The sequence below is a fragment of the Odocoileus virginianus genome, chromosome 25 (assembly GCF_023699985.2).
Source record: "Odocoileus virginianus isolate 20LAN1187 ecotype Illinois chromosome 25, Ovbor_1.2, whole genome shotgun sequence".
NCBI lineage: Eukaryota > Metazoa > Chordata > Mammalia > Artiodactyla > Cervidae > Odocoileus > Odocoileus virginianus.
Window position 1 is genome coordinate 32,163,526 of NC_069698.1, and position 8,878 is coordinate 32,172,403.

The 8,878-nt window shown below is 39.9% G+C and overlaps 1 long non-coding RNA gene across 1 annotated transcript in view; it reads left to right on the forward strand.

Annotated features, from left to right (window-relative positions):
- The window catches only part of LOC110148029 (uncharacterized), a 47,808-nt gene extending 41,598 nt beyond the window's left edge, over positions 1-6,210 (forward strand). Inside the window, exon 7 of the long non-coding RNA XR_011483483.1 lies at positions 1,687-6,210. This is a non-coding gene — a long non-coding RNA (uncharacterized lncRNA). The remainder of the gene's footprint in view (positions 1-1,686) is intronic.
- The last annotated feature ends 2,668 nt before the right edge of the window (positions 6,211-8,878 follow it).

The following is an 8,878-nucleotide window of genomic DNA, read 5'->3' on the forward strand; positions in this document are numbered from 1 at the left end:
ATGGTTCTTTTGTGTTGGGGCCACTATTTCTTAGATCCTATGACTTCTATTTCTTCAATTCCTTTTTTGTTGGTTTGAAGAGAAACCACAGTTACTTTTTTTAAAAGAATTGCTAAGTAAAACAACTCATTTTGTGTTTGAAAATACATTGATTTTACACCCTCACACTTTTGCTGCCCTCAGATTGAGAACTCTAAAGGAGAATGTCTAGTTCTTTTGGTGCCTAGATATAAATCTTTCATCTTGTACCCAGTTGACACTTGGTCTTTTCTTTATCTTTCATGACTTTGCTCCTCCTTATACTCCTCTGCCCTCTCCATTTTCTCCTGCTTAATTTATTTCTATTTATTTTTCTTTTTTGGGACTTTGTCTCAGATATTTTGTAACTCCTGATCAATTTTCCATGTCTCTTTATTTTTCTTTAACATATATGTTAAAGTAATGATGTGTTAAATATATATAATATAAATATCCTACTTTAAAATTATGTATGATATTTATACATATTAAATTTTTTATTTTATATTTATGTAAATATATTTTCAGTTCAGTCCAGTTCAGTCACTTAGTCATGTCTGACTCTTTCCGACTCCATGGACTGCAGTACGCCAGGCTTCCCTTCCATCACCAACTTCCAGAGCTTACTCAAACTCATGTCCACTGAGACGGTGATGCCATCCAACCATTTCATCCTCTGTCATCCCCATCTCCTCCTGCCTTCAATCTTTCCCAGCATCAGGGTCTTTTCCAATGAGTCAGTTCTTTGTATCAGGAGGCTAAAGTATTGGAGTTTCAGCTTCAGCATCAGTCCCTCCAGTGAACACCCAGGACTGATCTCCTTTAGGATGGACTGGTTAGATCTCCTTGCAGTCCAAGGGACTCTTAAGAGTCTTCACCAACACAACAGTTCAAAGCATCAATTCTTTGGTACTCAGCTTTCTTTATAGTCCAACTCTCACATCCATACATGACTTCTGGAAAAACCAAAGCTTTGACTAGATGGACATTTGTTGGCAAAATATATTTTATACATATATAAATGTATATATATAAAGTTTTATATATTGAATCTATATGCATTTAATTAAACAAGGCCATTAGACTGGGTTGGTTCCAACCCTTGGTGGCCTGTGTAAGCAAAGCAAAATGTAAGCCAAGATCAGTGTGCTAGAATCTGCAAAAAAGAAACGTAAGGACAACTAATGACAGACATCCAATAAGGCTTTTCCAAATAAGGCAATTCCATAAGCTATAGCCAGTCAAATAATGTCTTTGCTCTGTTTTTCTATCTTCTCTATAAAAGCTTTATCCCAGTCAGTGGAGCATTCTTAACTCCTTTCAGTTTGGTGCTGTCTAATTTGAATTGATATTTGCTCAAATAAAGTCTCAGGGGCTTCCCTGGTGGCTCAAAGGTTGAGAATGAGCCTGCAATGTGGGAGACCTGGGTTTGATCCCTGGGTTGGGAAAATCCCTGGAAAAGGGACTGGCAACTCACTCCAGTATTCTAGTCTGGAGAATTCCATAGACAGAGAAGCCTGGCAGGCTACAGTCCATGGGGTTGCGAAGAGTTGAACACTACTGTGTGACTGACACACACAGAATATGTGTTGGAAAAGAGTGGTTGGAAAAACAGGTTGCTGCTTAGTTTGGAAGAGTCGTCTATGGAAATGGTATTTTATTCTGTAGGTATGCCAACCCTGAATATTGATTAGAAGGAAGAACTGTAGCTGCAGCTGAAGCTACAATTCTTTGGTGACCTGATTTGAAGAGCTGGCTCATTGGAAAAGACTTTGATGCTGAGAAAGATTGAAGGCAAAAGGAGAAGAGGGCGACAGAGGATGAGATGGTTAGAGAGCATCCATGGACATGACTCGATGGACATGAATCTCAGGAAACTCTGGGAGATAGTGAAGGACAGGGAAGCCTGGCGTGCTGCAGTCCACAGGTTCACAAAGAGTTGGAAGCAACTTAGCAACTGAGCAACAAGAGCAGCAGCAGTAATTAAAAAGCGAACAGAGGTTTTAAAGCATGAGGGACTATTTTCCTTCTACTTATCTTAGGTTCATTGGCTGATGCCTTGTAAATCAGACAAACAAGAGATTATTCATAAGAGAATAAAAACAAGTTTTTAAACACATGCACAGTTCATACGCATAGAAGTACTCAGTGATGACTAACTCAAAAAGAGTGGTTAGAACTTGGGTTGGTGTGGCACCTTAACAAAAGAACAATAATTTTTTTTAGGAAAATGGTAAGACAGAGGAAAAGGACATTGAGTATCTAGAGGAGCAAATTATGAAGATAAATATGAAGATAAATGTAAATATATAGGGAAGCTAATGGAAGATAATGGCTATTCAGTAAAATTTGTTACTTAGGATTCTCAGGTTTTGTCTATGGACTGATAAGGATCTAGAGTTGCCTCTGGTGATTAACTTCTATCCTTCCAGGAGGGGGAGAAACAGTTTTATAAATTTATGTCCTGCTTAGAAAAATAGGGGGAAGGTAGAGAGCTCTTCTTTTTTTCTGATTTTTCTTAATTGTCTTGAGTGCAAAATAATCATTATGCCAAAATCACATATTTTGTAGTGACATATTCTGCTACAATTCAGCAGTCAAATTTTAGGTTGATAGATGATAGGTAGGTTGTTTTAAGATGATAACCTGCAGGATTTGTGGGGAAAGCACTAGAATAAGAAGAAGTCCAGTCTGGAATTAATATAATGGTACATTTGAAACCATTTACCTCAGATTGGGACTTGAACCCATGTGCTGGGACTAGAATCCAGCCAAAACACATAGTACCTGGTTTCAGGACCTAATGAAGCTCAGGGTCTTGATGTCTCATCACAGAAAGAATTTAGTGAGAGACAAGTGATAGATAAGAAGTGGATTTATTCAGATTCAGAGAGAAGGGACACCCCACAGGCAGAGTGTGGGCCATCTCAGAGGGCAAGTGCGGCTGTGAAATGTGGTGTGGTTAGTTTTTATGGACTGGGTAATTTCATGTGCTAATGAGTGGGAGGATTATTCCAGCAATTTGGGGGGAGGGGTGGAGATTTCCAGGAATTGGGCAACCGCCCACTCGTTGGTCTTTTGACAGTGCCTTGGAACTGTTGTGGTGCCTCTAGTAGTTGGGCTCCCTTTGTGGCTCAGCTGGTGAAGAATCCAACTGTGGTGTGGGAGACCTGGGTTCGAGCCCTGGTTTGGGAAGATCCCCCGGAGAAGGGAAAGGCTACCCACTCCAGTATTCTGGCCTGGAGAATTCCATGGACTGTACAGTCCATGGGGTCACAGAGAGTCGCTTTCAGTAGTAGTAGTAGTGTTAGTCGTTGAGTCGTGTCCCACACTCTGTGCAACCCCAAGGACTGTAGCCCGCCAAGCTTCTCTGTCCATGGGATTCTCTAGGCAAGAATGAAGAATACCGGACCAGGTTGCCATTTCCTCCGCGGGGGATCTTCCTGACCCAGGGATCAAACCCAGGTCTCCAGCATTGCAGGCAGATTCTTTACCGTCTGAGCTCCAATCAAAGTCTACTTGTCTGCCATCTTGGGACCATTTGATTTTGATCAGTTTATGTTGTGTCCTTGGACAACGTCATTCTTTCAAAAGTTGTGCCCTGCCCCTTTCCCTTCTGTGACACATATATACTCTGTTTTTGTTTCTTAGGGACCATTCATTCTTAAGACCCCAAAGGCTAACAATGATCGCAGCGGGAATATGAAACTGAGCAGGAGCCTGCGGTGCCCTCCCCAGTACAAATCCTTTCCTTATTCCTCATTTCCTATTTGTAAGAAATAGACCTCATTCAGCCTCACTGACCTTTTCTGAGTTTCAAAGGGCAGATTCAAACAGTTGCTAATCAGGGATTGGAGTGGAGGCAGAAATAAGGGAGGAGCGGCCAAGAAACAATACTGCAGCTTTGAGGCAGGATCTTGGTTCCTTCTTGAGGAAAATACATAGCAGTATCATTCAGTTCTTTTGTCTAGAACTAAAGTCTTCACCCGAGTGGAGGATGGTAACTCCAGACTAAGCACAAGATTCCTGGAGCACCACCCTGTTACCTCACCACCAACCAATTAGGAGAAAATCACACACATTACAACCCTTACCCCAGATATTTTCTATTAAAAACTTCTCCTAAAAAAACAAACATCAGAATGTCCCCCCCCACCCCTTTATTTAGCATAAGCCACCCTCTCTCTTTGCGTGGCCCTGCAACAAACATTTCTCTGCTCCAAATTTCAATGTTTAGGTTTGTTTGAGCTCATTGGTGACACTAGTGGTAAAGAATCTGCCTGCCAATGCAGGAGATGCAAAAGATGTGGGTTCGATCCCTGGGTCAGGAAGATCCCCTGGAGTAGGAAATGGCAACCCACTCCAGCATTCTTGCCTGGACAATTCCATAGACAGAGAAGCCTGGTGGGCTACAGTCCAAGGGTCACAAACAGTTGGATGTGACTGAAGTGACTAAGCAACAATATCATGCATCTGGCATAAGAGCTTGAATTCAGTAACAAAAATATAGTTTTCACAAAGTGTTTATGAATTTAAAGATTCTCCTGAAGACACAGAAGCAGAAACATGTCTTATAAAATATAAAATGGGCTCCCCTGGTGGCTCAGGTGGTAAAGAATCTACCTGCAATGTGGGAGACCTGGGTTCAATCCCTGGGTGGGGAAGATCCCCTGGAGAAGGGAATGGTCACCCATTCTAGTGTTCTTGCCTGGAGAATTCCATGGACGGAGGAGCTTGGCAGGCTACAGTCCATGGGGTCACAAAGAGGAGGACACAACTGAGCTACTAATATGCACACAAAATATAAAATAAGAGAACTAGTAAGTATTTTTAAGTGTGTAGGAAAAATTACAAATGCAGATGGCTAATGTGACTCAATGAATGCAGTTGTTTAAGGCTGATTGAATAGATTCATTGATTGTCTTAGGGGAACCCAAGGCTTAAGCTATCTAGTCAACATGAGAAGAAAGAATTTTGATAATACACCACTACAAATATGCCCACAAATTTTCTTCCCATACTTTATAATAAATTTCAGTCATACACTTAGGTAATTGTTAGCTTAGGAAGTTGTTATAAAGCCATAGACCATGTCCAGTTTCAAGTGTTATAGATTTGAAACCAAAAATTTATTTCCAAATAACTAAATTCCCCTATCTCTATTTCTAGAATGCCACGAAGAGAACAGAGGCCCAATGTATTGCCTCTTAAATCCTTTTCTGTTTTTGCTTTTAATGTGGTAGTTGCTCTCATGCTTCTTACTTCCAAAACTCCCTGAGCCTCTTTCCTCTGAGCCAGTCTGAGCACTATAATTTTGTGGTTGTTTGGTTGGGATTTTGCTTCTTTTTTTAATTTCCACCACTTTCCTTTTGAGTTTGCATCACAGAAGATCAGAAGAATCAGCCTGGCAGCTTCATTCTCAGTAGATGGCCAAGAATGAGAAGAAATGAAGAGAGCAATGGCAAATCATCTTAGACAAGCAGGAATAACGGCTGAAAGGGGACAGAAACAGAAGGAAAGGGGACAGGACACAACCTCTCAAAGAATGACATAGCCATACGACATGGCAACACTGGTTAGAACAAACTATGTTCAAGATGGTGGAATATTTGACTTGCAATAAACCTTGAGCCTCATCATATAATGAGGCACTTTGTAATATATTAGCACCCTAAATGACACATTCACCAGTCCCATGACAGTTCTGAGGCTAACCATGAAAGACCAAAATGTGGATGGTGGCCCAATTCCTGGAAATCTGCACCCCTTCCCCCCAAAAAAATAAGTGGAATAGTGAAATTACCCTATGAAATAACCCAGTCTATACCACAAAACTTGGAGTAGGCAATGGCATCCCACTCCAGTACTCTTGCTTGGAAAATCCCATGGACAGAGGAGCCTGGTAGGCTGTGGTCCATGGGGTTGCGAAGAGTCAGACATGACTGAACGACTTCACTTTCACTTTTCACTTTTATGCATCGGAGAAGGAAATGGCAACCCACCCCAGTGTTCTTGCCTGGAGAATCCCAGGGATGGGATCGTACAGAGTCAGACATGACTGAAGTGACTTAGCAGCAGCAGCAGCATACCACAAAACTATGCCATATTTTGGGGTCTCTTGCATTCTGAGATGGCCCATATTCTGTCTATGGAGTGTGTTTCTCTCTAAATAAACCCACTTCTTACATGTCATTTTGTGTCTCATTCAATTCTTTCTGTGATGAGATATCAAGAACCTCAAATTCACAGGGAACAGAACCATTCACTGAGGAATTTATCTCCAGTAGCAAATTGGACCAGGGTGAATCCAACAAGTCCATCCTAAAGGAGATCAGTCCTGGGTGTTCATTGGAAGGATGGATGTTGAAGCTGAAACCCCAATACTTTGGCCACCTGATGCAAAGAGCTGACTCATTTGAAAAGACCCTGATGCTGGGAAAGATTGAGGGCAGGAGGAGAAGGGGATGACAGAGGTGAGATGGTTGGATGGCGTCACTGACTCAATGGACATGAGTTTGGGTAGGCTCCAGGAATTGGTGATGGACAAGGAGGCCTGACATGCTGCCTTTCATGGGGTCTCAAAGAGTCGGATACGACTGAGAGACTGAACTGAACTGAACTGAACTGAACCAAACAAGAAAGGGGTTATACTAAAGAAGAGAGACAAGACAAAATATGGGAAAAGTTGGAGTATATGTCTGGTCTTCGGTCTGATAAACTATGCTCCTCTCCGGTTTTCACACTGGGTTAATGAGAGTGAAATAGAGTCTGAGGTATCTAGTATATATTCTCTCAGATATTTGGTTAGGCTATGATTTATTCATCTTAAGTTCTTAGATGGGGAATGAGTATGGACAAGTTACAAATAACAATGAAATAATAGCTAATGTTTACTGAATGCTAGTCCCTTTGGAAACATTTTCTCATTTAGTTCTCACAGATGCTTAAGAGGTTTATACTGTATACTTTACAGATAAAGTATGTACTTATAAAGTATATTTATACACTTTATAGATAAAGAACTTTAGAAAATTCAAGTAACTTGCTCAGGTTGGTGGAGCCAAAATTTGAACACAGATAGTTTTAGTCTAGAGTTCATCATTTAGCAATTGGATTGAGCATGTGCTATAACCTTTTCCTTCCACACTAAATCCCTAGAAGGGATGGAAGGGAGGGTAAGAGTATTTATTAAACACATTAAATTGAAGTTAAAAAAGTTATCTCACCTCATGAAGTTTCCTCTAAATGTTTAGCTTTTATAAAAGTGATAAAAATTCTCCTGAACCATGAAAATTAGCTAATCTCAGAGAGAAAGACCTTTACTAATTGCTAGTTGATAGCCATTACTAGCTATAATAGCATCTCTGGGAGGAAGTTAACACTATTTTTCAAATAAACAAGTATGTTTTGAGTGCCAGTAGGGCCCTAATTTGGAAGCCAAACAAGATGTATAAAACTTTGATCTTGTATATAGAACACTTAACTGGGATAGTATATATAAAGTGTGTAGCCCAATCTGTTGTCTACAGCATGTCAATTTATGTTGATTCTGTTCCCTGTTCTCCTTAAGGTGTAATTGGGGAAACATGACTAATGCATTTGAAACATATGTAAACTCATGAAGTACAATTGGTATAGGTAATATGTGACTTTTCAGGTGGTGCTAGTGGTAAAGAACCCAAGGCAGAAGGGTTTGATTCATGGGTCAGGAGGATCCCCTGGAGGAGGGCATGGCAACCTACTCCAGTATTCTTGCCTAGAGAATCCCATGGACAGAGGAGTCTGGCGGGCTAAGGTCCATAGGGTCACAAAGAGTTGGGCATGATTGAAGCGACTTAGCATGCATATATAGGTAATATGTGCTATATTTTAAATAGAAGTGAAGAGATAGGGAAGGCTTCCCAGGGGAAGTGGGTTTTGAATTGGGATTTTGCAGACTGGTAAGATTTACTTAAAGAGGTAGGTACTTATTTTAGGAAGATGAAATAATTTAAATGTATGCAAGATTAAATACAAGTTTAGGAGATTATTGGATGTATTTGTATAAGTTAAACATCCTTTTTTGAAACTGAAAAAAAGCCATAATTTCTAGAAAATGGTGAGATTTTAAGTCTTTTCACTAATTTGGGTTAAACAGCATAACTATAATGAATGCTTTGGTGGTACATTATCCCAAATGAATTAAGCACTGGGAGTGGAGACATCTGACCCCAAAAGAGCTCTTGAAACAAAACAAAGGTACACATCCAATGCTTGGTTTTACTCCAAGGAAACCTCAGAGTCTGGCTAACGTGAAGTATTTCAAACATGTTACTTAGGATAACAGCCCAGGTTTTGGGACTCTTTCAAATTATTTAAAGAAGGGACAGTCATAAAAAGAGCATCATCTTCAGCATTATCCCACCAAATATTATTAATAATTTGTCCTTACAAATGTAAACTTTTCTTCTTATTGTAATTATTAAATTAACCACCCTGTGCAACTTTCAGTACTCAATATATTATACTGGAAGTTACATAGAAATCAGAATGTACAATTTGGAAGTGATTAAAGAAGCATCACTTCGTTATAAGACAACGATTTTGCATACAACCACACATTTTTGTTATTTTACAGTCTTGGTGTTCCTTGTGTATTTTTAAGGGAATAACTTTGCAAAATGAAAGTCTGAATCTTGGGAATTACTCTTTGGTTTAGATAGGAAAATTGGATCTTGCTAAAGCTGAGATGTATAGTCATTAGTCCTACTGCAGTATATTGTGAAAAGACAACAGAATTACTATCTCAAAATTTATATTGCTGTTCCATATTATGTAAACTTGCAATATTCTGCATGGTGCCTGGTATATTCCAGAGAAA